Below are 12,971 nucleotides of genomic sequence, written 5' to 3'. Positions count from 1 at the left end.
TTACATGATAGTTATTAAGGAGGAGTTAAGAGATAGGAAGAGATATCTCAGTCGCTGTTAACAGGTAGAATGACTAGAGGGAGGTTATAATTTATGGAGCCTTTTCTGTGAGGGGTATCCCTCTCAGTAAGCAGGTGAACCTGTGACATCATTATTATTATGTTCCACTTAAGATGTCACAGATTACAGGAATGATACACAAATAACCCGCTCATAGGAGAGAGGAACTTACAACTTTGTTAATGGTGCAAGTCGGACCGAAACATCGTGGTAAGCTCCTCTCTCCCATGTGCCGGTTATTTGTGTATTGTTCCAGTCACGGTATTGTGCCTTTTTGTTCTTTACAGAAATGATCTTCATATGACATATAATTTAAATTTCGTAGCATCAATGCACATTACACATTTTTTTGTAAATTATTATTACATAGTTTGCACATATAACAAAACTAATCAGAGTACATACTGTACTACACTTTATTTCACCAATCAAGAGTACTGTTTTATTGGACTGTTTACAGTTTTCGTCTTTTATTGGACTATTTACACCCTTCGTCTTTTGCTGGAACATTTATAACCTTCATCTTTTACTTGGATTAGCATCCATTTCGGGGATATCTGAGTGATCGTACCCTAATGAACCATCACTATATTGGATAACATATGTCTTATCAAAACTAAGGCATATGTTAGCCAAAGCTAAGACATATGTTAGCCGTTGCACTGCACACTGCGGATGCTTGCAAATAGAAACCAATCAGGTAAATTGTACCGACACACTGCCAGTTTAGACACTGCAGTTAGCAATTCTATTGACCTTGTCTTTGCAGTTTCAGCCTCATGAATTTTCCAGTTTATTTCTTTGTATATAACATTTCCAATTCCTTTTCCCGGACACTGTTCGTCTAAACTGTTTTAATATATAATGTAATCTCTTAATTATCTAATCAAGCTCTCCTCTCTTCCAAGAATTATTAAACAGTGAATGTTATACCTTAAGTATTATTAATTTCTCAACTTTGCACTGATTATTTTTTCACTAAAATTAAAAAAAAATGATTGTTATAAATTTGATTTTCCTTAGCATATATTGTTTATTTTCATGGTACTGCGTGTGTGTGTGTGTGTGTGTGTGTGTGTGTGTGTGTGTGGGTGTGTGTGTGTGGGTGGGTGTGTGGGTGGGTGTGTGTGTGTGTGTGTGTGTGTTTGAGAGGGATGTTCCTAGAGATAAGTGGAGTCGTGTTTACCAAGGTTTTAATCATGTCCTGAGTACATATTGCAGCCACATGTAAGACGAAAATACCTGAGATGATAAGGAGGTCTGATAAGAAGTTTCAGCTAGTTTACATTAATTATGCTAGTATAAGGTTAATGTCAACTGATGGTTGGTTGGCTGGTTGGTTGGTTGATTGTTTGACTGGTTGGTTGATTGGTTGGCTGGCTGGTTGATTGGTTGGCTGGTTGGTTGACTGATTGGTTGGCTGGTTGGTTGGTTGATTGGTTGGCTGGCTGGCTGGTTGGCTGGCTGGTTGGTTGGTTGATAGGTTAGTTGGCTTTCTAGATATCTATAAAACACTAAGTCATTGGAGAATTAAAATTAATTCTTTTAGCCAGAATCTCTTATTTACGATAATTTTCTTCGATCAATATGTTACATGAAAGTTTTCATTTATTTGCAGAGTCTTATTAATTTTCAAAACACTCATATTAATCTAGATGTATTTCGGCGGCTGCGTGATCTGAGGACGATATCTCCTTATTCCGTAATCCCAGTCCCTTGTGCCTCAATACACTCAATTGGAATAGTGCAGAGTGAAGCGTATGTTGATAATACAGGTAAATATTGATACTTAAGATCTGAAATGAATCAGAAAAGGCGTTCTTAAGTCATCACATAGAAACTAATATCCAAATTTCTGCAATAAAATTTGTAAATTAGGATATATGATCCAAATCAAATTAATATCTTTCAAAGAGACCAGTATTCTTAATTAAACAAGCACATTAATGTTGAGGGACCTCATAAGTTATAAACATGGAACCTGGGACCTAGGCAAGCTGAAATCAATCCACATTTTTCTCTAAGTAAGATGGACCAGCTTTTAACAAAGTAAGATTTATGTAAGCCTAGTGTATATAACAAAAATTTTTAACAATAGTCTTGAGGGCAGACACATGCTGTGTGCATATACAAGAATATTATGTTGAGTTAACCCAGGATATCCAAAAATAGTCATATTCTGTGACTTATTTTTGATCACAAGAGACATTCTCCAAATATTTCACAGATGACCAGTTGATTGATAAAATTATCAAATGAAAACACTCAATTTAGCATCAAGAGACTGTTTACCTTGAGGAAAATACTTCAGCACTGAATGTTTAAAACTGACAGGAAGATGCATTTTCTAGTTAATGCACAGAATCCAACAAAATCTGCGCCAGTGCAACGAAGCATGCATTAGCAAATGAAAAAGGAATATCACTATTTATTCAATAAGAAAGGTAAACTGGGACTTACGACACCCAATGGCAGCATGAGTTTACGACACTCAGTGGCAGCGTGTGTCTTTTGTTCACGACATTCAATGGCAGCGTGAGTCGTGTTTACGACACTCAATGGCACCACAACACTGCTGAAAATGGGAATCCGACGAGTTAATTCATCCTCGAGTTGTGATGAATGGTTTGAAAAACCGACAAATTGAAGATTGAGACACTTATGCAACACATGGGAATCTTTTTTCAGGAAACGTTTCCTGAAAAAAGATTCCCATGTGTTGCATAAGTGTCTCAATCTTCAATTTGTCGGTTTTTCAAACCATTCATCACAACTGTCAGACACTGCAGCATCATGGGATCTTGTTACGAAGAATTCTTCAACACTTGTCCAACCTTTGGACGAAGACCTACTTCGACTACTGGATGGTACCACTATGATCCCGCCGCCTCCTGCTTCGCCTCACCTGACTACAGTATTTAAGCCACGTCTACGGCCCTATGCTGTACATTCTACAAGATTGATGGACTGAACACATCGACTCCAGGCTGAGGGACAGATCACCTCCAACTCCTACTCTCCTTACACCTTCTGCTTTGTATTGGACTGATGAAACCACTGTGTGGCGAAAAGTTTCCTGAAAAAAGATTCCCATGTGTTACATAAGTGTCTCAATCTTCATTTTATCCTCGAGTTATAGTGGATTCCAACAATTTCTATTTTGCTTTCCTAATTTACCACATGAACAGATTTACCAGCACGAGAACGAAACTTAATACGTACTTTCCTGACGAAACTTAAAAAGTACTTTCCTAAGATGCGTCACCCATTAAATATTAAACCGGTAAACCGAAATTTATTGAACGTGATTTAATGGGAATAAAAATTTCACCGTATCTTATCCAAAATTTTCAACACATTTCAGTTTAACTTTCTGCCGAAATCGTATTTTTTGTCACCTTTTGTGAACGTTAGAAGCTCAGCCATTGAGAATTGTGGAAGTTATCAGTCCTTCCAGGATACTGGGAATGGGTTCAGCAACGTTGGTCATAGGGCGCCTGAACATGCTAATTTCTTAGTATTTGGTCCTCGTTACCGCACACAAGTGTTGAAGATTTGAAGTTATTTGGATGAGTGGTTCTCGAGTTATGAGTAAAATAAAATCGAAAAGTAGGAGGAAGAAACAGAAGACAAAAAACAAACAACCACTTAAAAGTCCCCCTTCAGGGACGCCTTAGTAACAGAACTGTAGTTCAGTGCAAAGATTTATCCACTTGCCCAGACCCCACTTGACCCCCACAACGTACCAACAACCCCTTAAGGGGGAGGGAGGGTGCGTTGGGATCATATAAGGGCTCTTGCTTCAAGGAATTAGAGTTACTCTAATCTTGCATCTGACTTGATTACCTCCCATTCCTCAGTATCCGTATAACCTCTACTGGTTTAGAGCTTCCCCATGTAAATAAAAAACAATGTCCTCTGAATATTAGCGTGATATTCCCCGTTTTTCCCGTTATTTGGTACTGATTCACCTTTTGGGGAAATATAAACTTGCTATCAATGATAAGTTTTTTTCAGGACTGTCTCTGAAACATCTGACTGTAAGTTTGTGAGATCTACTGTAAATGAAAAAATAACGAGTACTGCATTCAGCCTACTGCCCCATACAAGGCAGGCCTAATTTTATAATTATTTAGTAAGCCATTTTCGGGTCCATTTTAATAGTTTTATTGTACAACTTTTAGGTGGTAGTCTAAAGGTTAGATAAGTTTTGTCAGGAAACAGGACAAGCGTTTCATAACGCGGGTCTTAGTTAAGTGCCCACCCGCAGCTGGAGGTTTTGGTCATCTGACAGAAGCCTTCCACTGGCGTACCGATCCACCCTTTAAAAATTGTGATTATAACTATTTTTGCTGTGTTCTAAATATAACATTTGTATGAATAAGACATAAAGATAGAAAGTACAACGATACCGACACTATGGATGAAGGGACAAGTGTATGCACTCGAGATATCTTTATTGAATACATTTGACCGCTGCCATGGCCGAAACAGTAAAGATGTTCTACGTGTATGCACCTGAGTCCCTTCATCCAAAGATACTTATGTACAGCTCAGAGAATTTCTTAAAGGAAACGTTTCGACACGAGTAGCTTCTTCAGTCCTTCAATCGTGGTGAAACTTTTCCTGTAATAAATGACCTTTACTATACCTTTGTGTTTGTCCACAACTTGTCGGTATCACTGTATTATTTACTTTCATTGTAGAGGCTGATAATTGGTCCAGGTACTGGGCCCCATTATTTCGTTAGCGAAACGAAGAAGTTTGGTGATCTAGGCAATGGCGGTGGCATCAACGTAATCAAGTCGTTTCCTCACCGCAGCATCGCTGGCCATTTAATTAATTTAGGGTATTGTTTTTCATTTGCTTCTTACATATTTAACAAATTGCTTAACGTTTGATTTTAAGAGTAATTCTCTATGAACGTTTAGTGTTTAAAACGTTTTATATTGTTTTCTTGTTTTCTATAACCGTACATATTTTCTCTCTCTCTCTCTCTCTCTCTCTCTCTCTCTCTCTCTCTCTCTCTCTCTCTCTCTCTCTCTCTCTCTCTCTCTCTCTCTCTGGGTCTCTCTCTGGGTCTCCTGTAACTACAGAGAGGAAGTAAAGGACGGGAGTAGATAGGAAGGAAATGAGAAAGGGAGATAGAGAACAATGAAGTGAGGGAAAAAATATGAAGGAAAGCGGAGAGAAAGGGATTTGAGGGAGGGAAATTAATTGATGAGAGGAAAATGGAGTGAAAGGTAGTAATTGATGGGAGTGGAATAAGAGTGAAGAGAAAGAGTCGTACCAGCACTTGGATTCGCTTCTTCCAGGCCACAGAAAGTGAAATAAGCTAAAAGTTCACCCAATTGTTTTCAATCATAGGGAGCAAAATTGAATCAGTTTGAAGCCGATTCCAGCCTGATTCGTTAAGGCAATTCGTTCGGATTTATCTGGGTCGGAGGATTTAGTCAAGCAAAAACTTCCAGTATGAAATAGGTCTGGGAGTCAAAGTGAGAGTGTGTGTTATTTTGAGTGCATGTGACTACATGTGATGGGACTGTGAATCAAAGCGAGTTACGTATATTGAGTAAATAGGATGGGAGTAAGAGCAGTGAGAGTGATTGTATGAAGTGAGAATATTTTGAGTACTTGGACTGAGGCTAAGAGTAAATGTTCGATAATATCAGTACATGTGAGTACACGAGACTGGACTATTTGTGAGTGTTCGTTATTTTAAGAGCAAACAGTAAATCAGAAAAAGTCCTTCTGTTTTAAAAGTGGCGTGCACCTAACCATGTATTAATTTCTTATGAGGTGGATGGGTAAGCCAGTGAAGGCCTTCTCCTGACAACTAAAATACCAACTGCATCTGAGAACATGGGGGAAAGACAGGCCACTTCAGAAGGACGAAATACTGACAGTATACCAAGATACCAAAATCGTAATGATATGTTCAACGGCTCTCTGCTGTACATTAATCCCAACCTTTACACCTAAGTAAATATCGGCATTGACTCCTCCAGTAGAATTCTTAACACCGGTGAGGGGACTCTTGATTCAAGAAGATGGATCTGACCTTCCATTCCTTGGATCAAATCTGATTGTCTTACATTCCCTCAGGCGCTGAATGGCTCCTATGGCATCAGCGCTTCCCCTTGAAAGTATTAAATTAACAAAAGGTTCCCTGAAAAATTTAGATCCCTCTAACAACACAACTGACACGAGAAAGAATAATAATCGCTACCAAGTGTTTATTCTTACTACAATAAAAATGACTTAAACTGGAAAATTATTTCAGAGGATGACTGGTTAGCGACTGAAATGATACTAACATGAGTTGAACTCAAATTCATGGCGCTCATGCGCCGTTTTTTTTTTTTTTTTTTTTTTTTTTTTTTTTTTTTTTTTTTTTTTTTTTTTGAGACGAATAATGTAGAAAGACACAAGTGAGATGCATACACACAAAACACTTTTACCGAGTTGATCCCTGGGGAAGATAAATTAATTGGCGTACTTGAGCTATTTCACGTATTCACAATTTCTCACATGAGTTTACTTTCTCTTCTCAAGGCATAAGAGCATGTCGCTTGGACGCTCTGTGCGGACTCAACAGTGCGCCCTTGTATCCTTGAATTCTCTGCTTATGCAGATGACTGCGCTCTAGCCTCTAGTTGTACAGATGAGTAGATGCTTACCAACATGAGGGAACATCACTCACCAATTAGATGCAATATCCAAATGTCGTAGTGCCGACGACATTTGGACATTGTGCCTTTCTTCAGTCTGCAGCTATATCTGCCTGAGGCAAACAGCAACAGACAACTTACGCAAGTAAAAAACACCGATAATGATCTCACTGCAGGTTATTAAGACCTAAATGCAGAGCACATTAAGCAGTGCAGCCAGGGAGCTCGAAGAATTAATGAAGGCTCATCTTTTACTCTACTGAAAACAGCAACAGTAAAATTATCTAGTCGTGGAACCATGAATCTTGAGTTAACTTATCATCTTCGATGTTCTGCCCTTATAATAATTCCTACGATCTTGATCCAAGGAATCCTCTCCTTCTTTAGATCGAGTCCATTTCCCACCCGCTTCCAAGGCGCTCTGTGACTCTGACGGGCTTAGCGATTCCCAATAAATATTGTACGAATAATCACATTTCCAACTTTGCTACCAGGTAGTAGGGTGAGTATAGTAACCTGGCGAAGTGAGTGTTTTGTTCGTCAGGAAAGAGGCAAATATCTCCTGACGTTGGTTTTTGTCATTGGATAACTCGGTCAGAAATTAAGCAACGACTGTTGCACTGGTTCTGGGTATCAGTGATCATGCATCTACTGTTGTACTGATACTGGGTATCAGTGATCATGCATCTACTGTTTTAATGGTGCTGAGTATCAGTAATTAAGCATCCACTTCCTTAATTATGCTGGGTATCGGTGACATATCAACCACTTTCTTGCAGTGGTCTTACTCTCCTGTCACAAGCAACGATATGTAGAAAGTCGTTTTTTAGAAAGCCCAGTGTACTGAAGCTTTTCCTACCTTGCCACTAACATCCTGTAGCCAGGCTTAGGCTTTGTAACAAGTGCTTCTGACAGTTTGGCAGACACACAGATGATCAAACCAAATGCCAAGTATGTGGCCAGCTCTATGGTCGCTATCTTGAACACTTTGCTTAATTGTCCACTTTTGAGGAATATAGAGATGGACATTATAATAACCTATGTGGTATGTCAGAATATCTTATTGGTGAAAATAAGATACCAGACATATTAAACAAATTTCCTAAATTTGCTTGCAAAAGATAATTGAACTGTAGTTATAAATCCAGATGTATTCCTGTAAACCCTTTTGGAGCCTAGTTCTTAGGCCTTTTGTGTATCCACATCCTCTTGCGCTACAGTCATACAGCGCCTAGGAAATGAGAAGTAATCAGGTATAATCCACGGAGGGAAAAGGTATTTATTACCTTGGATTTAGATACTTCACCGGCATCTCCATGAAAAGTATATTGGTAAATAGAGTGCAAAGCAATACATTAAATATTTGAGGTAGAATATCCTATCTTTGCCAGTAAATACTTATAGAAATATTTTTCCTTCCACTTGTAGAACTCTTTGCGTAGAAATGAAGGAATCAGAGAAAAGGGAAATGGAAAGGAGGGAGGGAGAGAGAAGGAAGGGAATGGCCTTATATAATAAGAGAGTATAGGGGAATATAATGTAACAACAAACTACTACATTAGGTATGTATTTAACTGAAGATTCTGTTCTTTATCGTTAAACTGCTGTTTGATCTACCACTACGACCTTCAGTTAAGAGTGAAGCCTGAGAGAGAGGGAGAGAGAGAGAGAGAGAGAGATTGAGAGATTGAGATTAGAGTAGTTGCATCGTGTTGTGACCTTGTATAATGTCTCGATGTTTGTGTATTATCTGAGGAGATAAAGCTTATCACTTCTCAGTTTAGAACATTCACGGACGCTGATAAATTGTGGGTGTGAGGGGGGACAGGGAACGTAGAGAAGGGATGAGTGAGGACTGTTATCAATGTTATTAAAGATAGTAAACAGGATGCAGAGCTACATAGGAAGGCGAATTGCGGTGTTACAGTTAGTTGCATTTTCTTGAAGCTTTTCCAGCCAGTTCAGTATTAGCGATATTATTTGTATTATAAAGGGTTAAGCCTATGTGGGCCACATAGCACAAAGATTAGTGGAGGCTTGGCCTCCTATCAACTGTTCACGGCCCTGTTTATGACTAGCCAGTCTGTTGTGATCCTCCATAGCAGTAAAGAGAGAGTTAATACTTGGGAGAATGTGACAAAATATCAGCATTGCACATGTTTTGCAGGTATCACGAAGCAGTAACTTTAAGAGTGTCTGAGTCAATTTCATCTCCCATGGGGAGATGATAGGCTAATTCAGGTGTAGATTTGTCGACGATTTCAGTAGCGAATGCTTCCAAGTTTCGCCAGCTACTGACTGGCGAAACGCTTCTTGTAAAAATATATATAAGTGCTGCACACGTGTCTGGTTTATCCCCTTGAAGGTTGTTGTTGTCAACGTCAGGTTATGTACTTCCCTATCTCTGTAGATTTGCGGTAATTTTATTTTGATAACAGTATCTTCTGACGTAGGACGGTGAATAGGTTTTTTTTTTTTCTAGTGGCTCTTCCCTCTTTTAGATATGTATACTGTGATGAGGAGTGTATTTTCAAATATGCAGTCGACTTCATTCCTTTTGTGAGTTCAGGTTGTGAACCCGTGTGTGGAACAATTCACCAGTGACCTGAAGGTGTCGAGCGTTGCATTCTTGACGAGGTTTAGGCAGCTCTGGTCTTGATCGTAGGTTTCAGTCCTTGGATTCCAGCCTTCGTTTCAGTCCTTTGCAAAATCCTTGATACGGTCTCTGGCACGGCCCTGGACACTGTCCGAAAAGTTCTGATTTTGTTTGCCGATCAGGTCTATTCAGTCCCTCAGGTACTGATAAAAGTGGCCACACATGGCTATCATTAGATGAAGAAAAAGACAGATGTGCGACACTAGGGAATCTCTATCGATGAAACATTTCGCCTACACAACAGGCCAATTCAGTCGAATACAGGCAAATATGACACTGGAGTTTACCTGGAGTTTACCTGGAGAGAGTTCCGGGGGTCAACGCCCCCGCGGCCCGGTCTGTGACCAGGCCTCCTGGTGGATCAGAGCCTGATCAACCAGGCTGATACTACTGGCTGCACGCAAACCAACGTACGAGCCACAGCCCGGCTGGTCAGGAACCGACTTTAGGTGCTTGTCCAGTGCCAGCTTGAAGACTGCCAGGGGTCTGTTGGTAATCCCCGTTATGTATACTGGGAGGCAGTTGAACAGTCTCGGGCCCCTGACACTTATTGTATGGCCTCTTAACGTGTTAGTGACACCCCTGCTTTTCATTGGGGGGGGGGGTGTTGCATCGTCTGCCAAGTCTTTTGCTTTCGTAGTGAGTGATTTTCGTGTACAAGTTCGGTACTAGTCCCTCTAGGATATTCCAGGTGTATATAATCATGTATCTCTCCCGCCTGCGTTCCAGGGAATACAGGTTTAGGAACCTCAAGCGCTCCCAGTAATTGAGGTGTTTTATCTCCGTTATGCGCGCCGTGAAGGTTCTCTGTACATTTTCTAGGTCAGCAATTTCACCTGCCTTGAAAGGTGCTGTTAGTGTGCAGCAATATTCCAGCCTAGATAGAACAAGTGACCTGAAGAGTGTCATCATGGGCTTGGCCTCCCTAGTAGTAGATAGTAGTAGTAGTAGTAGTAGTTTTGAGGTGTTCAGTCCCTCAGCCTTGGCAGGAGGTGATCAGTCCCTCAAGCCTCGCCAGTATTACATATCATCAGTAGTATAAAACCATCATAAGAGTTAGTTTGAAGCCATATAACACGATTTCCGTATTTTGCAAAATATAAAAATACTTTTTGTGTACTGCTAACGTTACCATGTTACCGTTAACTTGCTGGATATGGAGGGGAAAAATAAAGTAGATTCTTCGACAGCAAAATCTAAATCTTGCGTAATAATTTGAGGGATAAACAGGTAATCTTGAGGTTATCTAATTGACTTATTTTTTATTAAGTGAATCTTTAGAATATAGGGGCTATATCCCTTGAATTATGGTCACGAACGTTAACTGAAATACAAGTTTGATGGCTTGTGCTTGATAGCACCGGGAAGAAGCAGCTTACCAGTGTAGAACCACCGAAAAGTGCTGCACTGACAAGGTGTTTAATCTCATGATCTTAAAAACAAATCGAAGATAACGTCTGTGATTTGGATTGATTAGTATCCAACAGTGCCCAGCCCATCCTCTTGGCAACAGCCAATATTTCACTGTTGTTAAGACAGTTAAACGGTGACTGTTTAACGAGACTTGAGCTCGTTTTCTGTTGGGGCATCATTACTTTTTTATCACCTTTATCTTATGCTTCATTTATTGCCGTTGTGGTATGTTATAATTTGTGATAAATGGTTTTGATACCGACAGAGGATAATTTAACCTAATTAGATCATACCTAAATAACATGTACCGAGAAATTTGTTGGAAACTCTGTGATAAATCCGAACAGAATTTATGAAGATTAGTTAAGGTCACAAACTTTGAAACCACAGAACTGGCCAATCAGTTCGAATAATATTTCTCAGCTCCACCTTCGAGTAAGTTTACTATCTACATTATAAATTCTCAAGTTTATTTTTTTATATATTTTTATGCATACTCAGGATAAACTTTGTGAAGAAATACAATTTCTCTCTCATATGTTATCAGCAGACATTGGATCCCGTTTACACACACACACACACACACACACACACACACACACACACACACACACACACACACATTCACACATTCACACATTCACACATTCACACATACACACACACACACACACACACACACACACACACACACACACACACACAAATGCAAAGTCATGAAAATCGGGGAAGGGCAAAGAAGACCGTAGACAGAGTACAATCTAGGGTGCCAAAGACTACAAACCTCACTCAAGAAAAAGGATTTTGAGGTGAGTATAATACCGAGCACATCTCCTGAGGCACACATCAACCAAATAACTGCTGCAGTATATGGTCGCCTAGCAAACCTAAAAAAAAGCATTCCGACATCTCGGTAAGGAATCGTTCAGGACTCTGTATACCGTGTATGTCAGGCCCATATTGAAGTATGCAGCAAAAGTTTTTAATCCAAACCTGGCCAAGCACGTCAAGAAATTAGAGAAAGTGCAAATGTTTCCAACGAGACTAGTACCGGAGCTAAGGGACATGTCCTGATAGAAGAGGTTAAGAGAAAGCGACGTGACAACAATGGAGGACAGGAGGGATAGGGAAGACATGATAACGAATTGTAAAATACTGAGAGGAATCGACAAGGTTGACAGAGACAAGATGTTCCAGAGATGGGACACTGCAACAAGGGGTCACAATTGGAAGATGAAGACTCAGATGAGTCACGGGGATGTTAGGAAATATTTCTTCAGTCATAGAGTTGTCAGGAAGTGGAATAGTCTGGAAAGTGATGTAGTGGAGGCAGGACTCATACATAACTTTAAGAAGAGGTATGATATAGCTCATGGAGCAAGGGGAGAGAGGACGTAGTGGCGACTAGTGAAGAGGCGGGGCCAGGAGCTACGACTTGACCCCTACAACCACAATAAGGTGAATACAATTAGGTGAGTACACACACACACACACACACACACACACACACACACACACACACACACACAGACACTGTAGGGACACCGCGTGCACGACTCACAACTTTGGTGCTCCGTAAATATTAGTGTTTTTAAGGGCTACCCAAGGGTACTGCAGGGGTCATTAAGCGTGTCAGGGTAGTGAACAATCCTTGAAGAGATTTACAAGTTGCCCTGAGCCACATAAATGTGGGGAGAGCCACAATTTTATAATTGAACTTGAAGGTGATATTTGGTGGCGCAAGGCAGGGTGGGCACACCTAGTGTGCTCCAGGCGACGTGACCACGTGTCACCCAAGAAAGATGATAAACTGAAATAAATGTGTGACCAGTGAATGAAGTACAGTGAATAGGTTATATTATACATCGACAAGAAACGGAAGTGGATATACGCCAAGACATCACATCGAGTTGGACTATCTACAGGCTGCTACAGGCTGCATCGCAAGTACCTCACATATGCGTGGTTTTTGGGGAACCGGGTGTGAGTTCCAATTAACCGCCAAGCTGCTTGTGAACTGTCCAACTCTTCTAGTACGATAAAGAATAGGATATCAAGTACTCAATAGCGAATATTATATATATATATATATATATATATATATATATATATATATATATATATATATATATATATATATATATATATATATTATACAGAGTCCATTAGTT

The sequence above is a fragment of the Cherax quadricarinatus genome, chromosome 51 (genome assembly GCF_038502225.1).
Source record: "Cherax quadricarinatus isolate ZL_2023a chromosome 51, ASM3850222v1, whole genome shotgun sequence".
Taxonomy (NCBI): Eukaryota; Metazoa; Arthropoda; class Malacostraca; order Decapoda; family Parastacidae; genus Cherax; species Cherax quadricarinatus.
Note: the sequence above shows the minus strand (reverse complement) of the source record.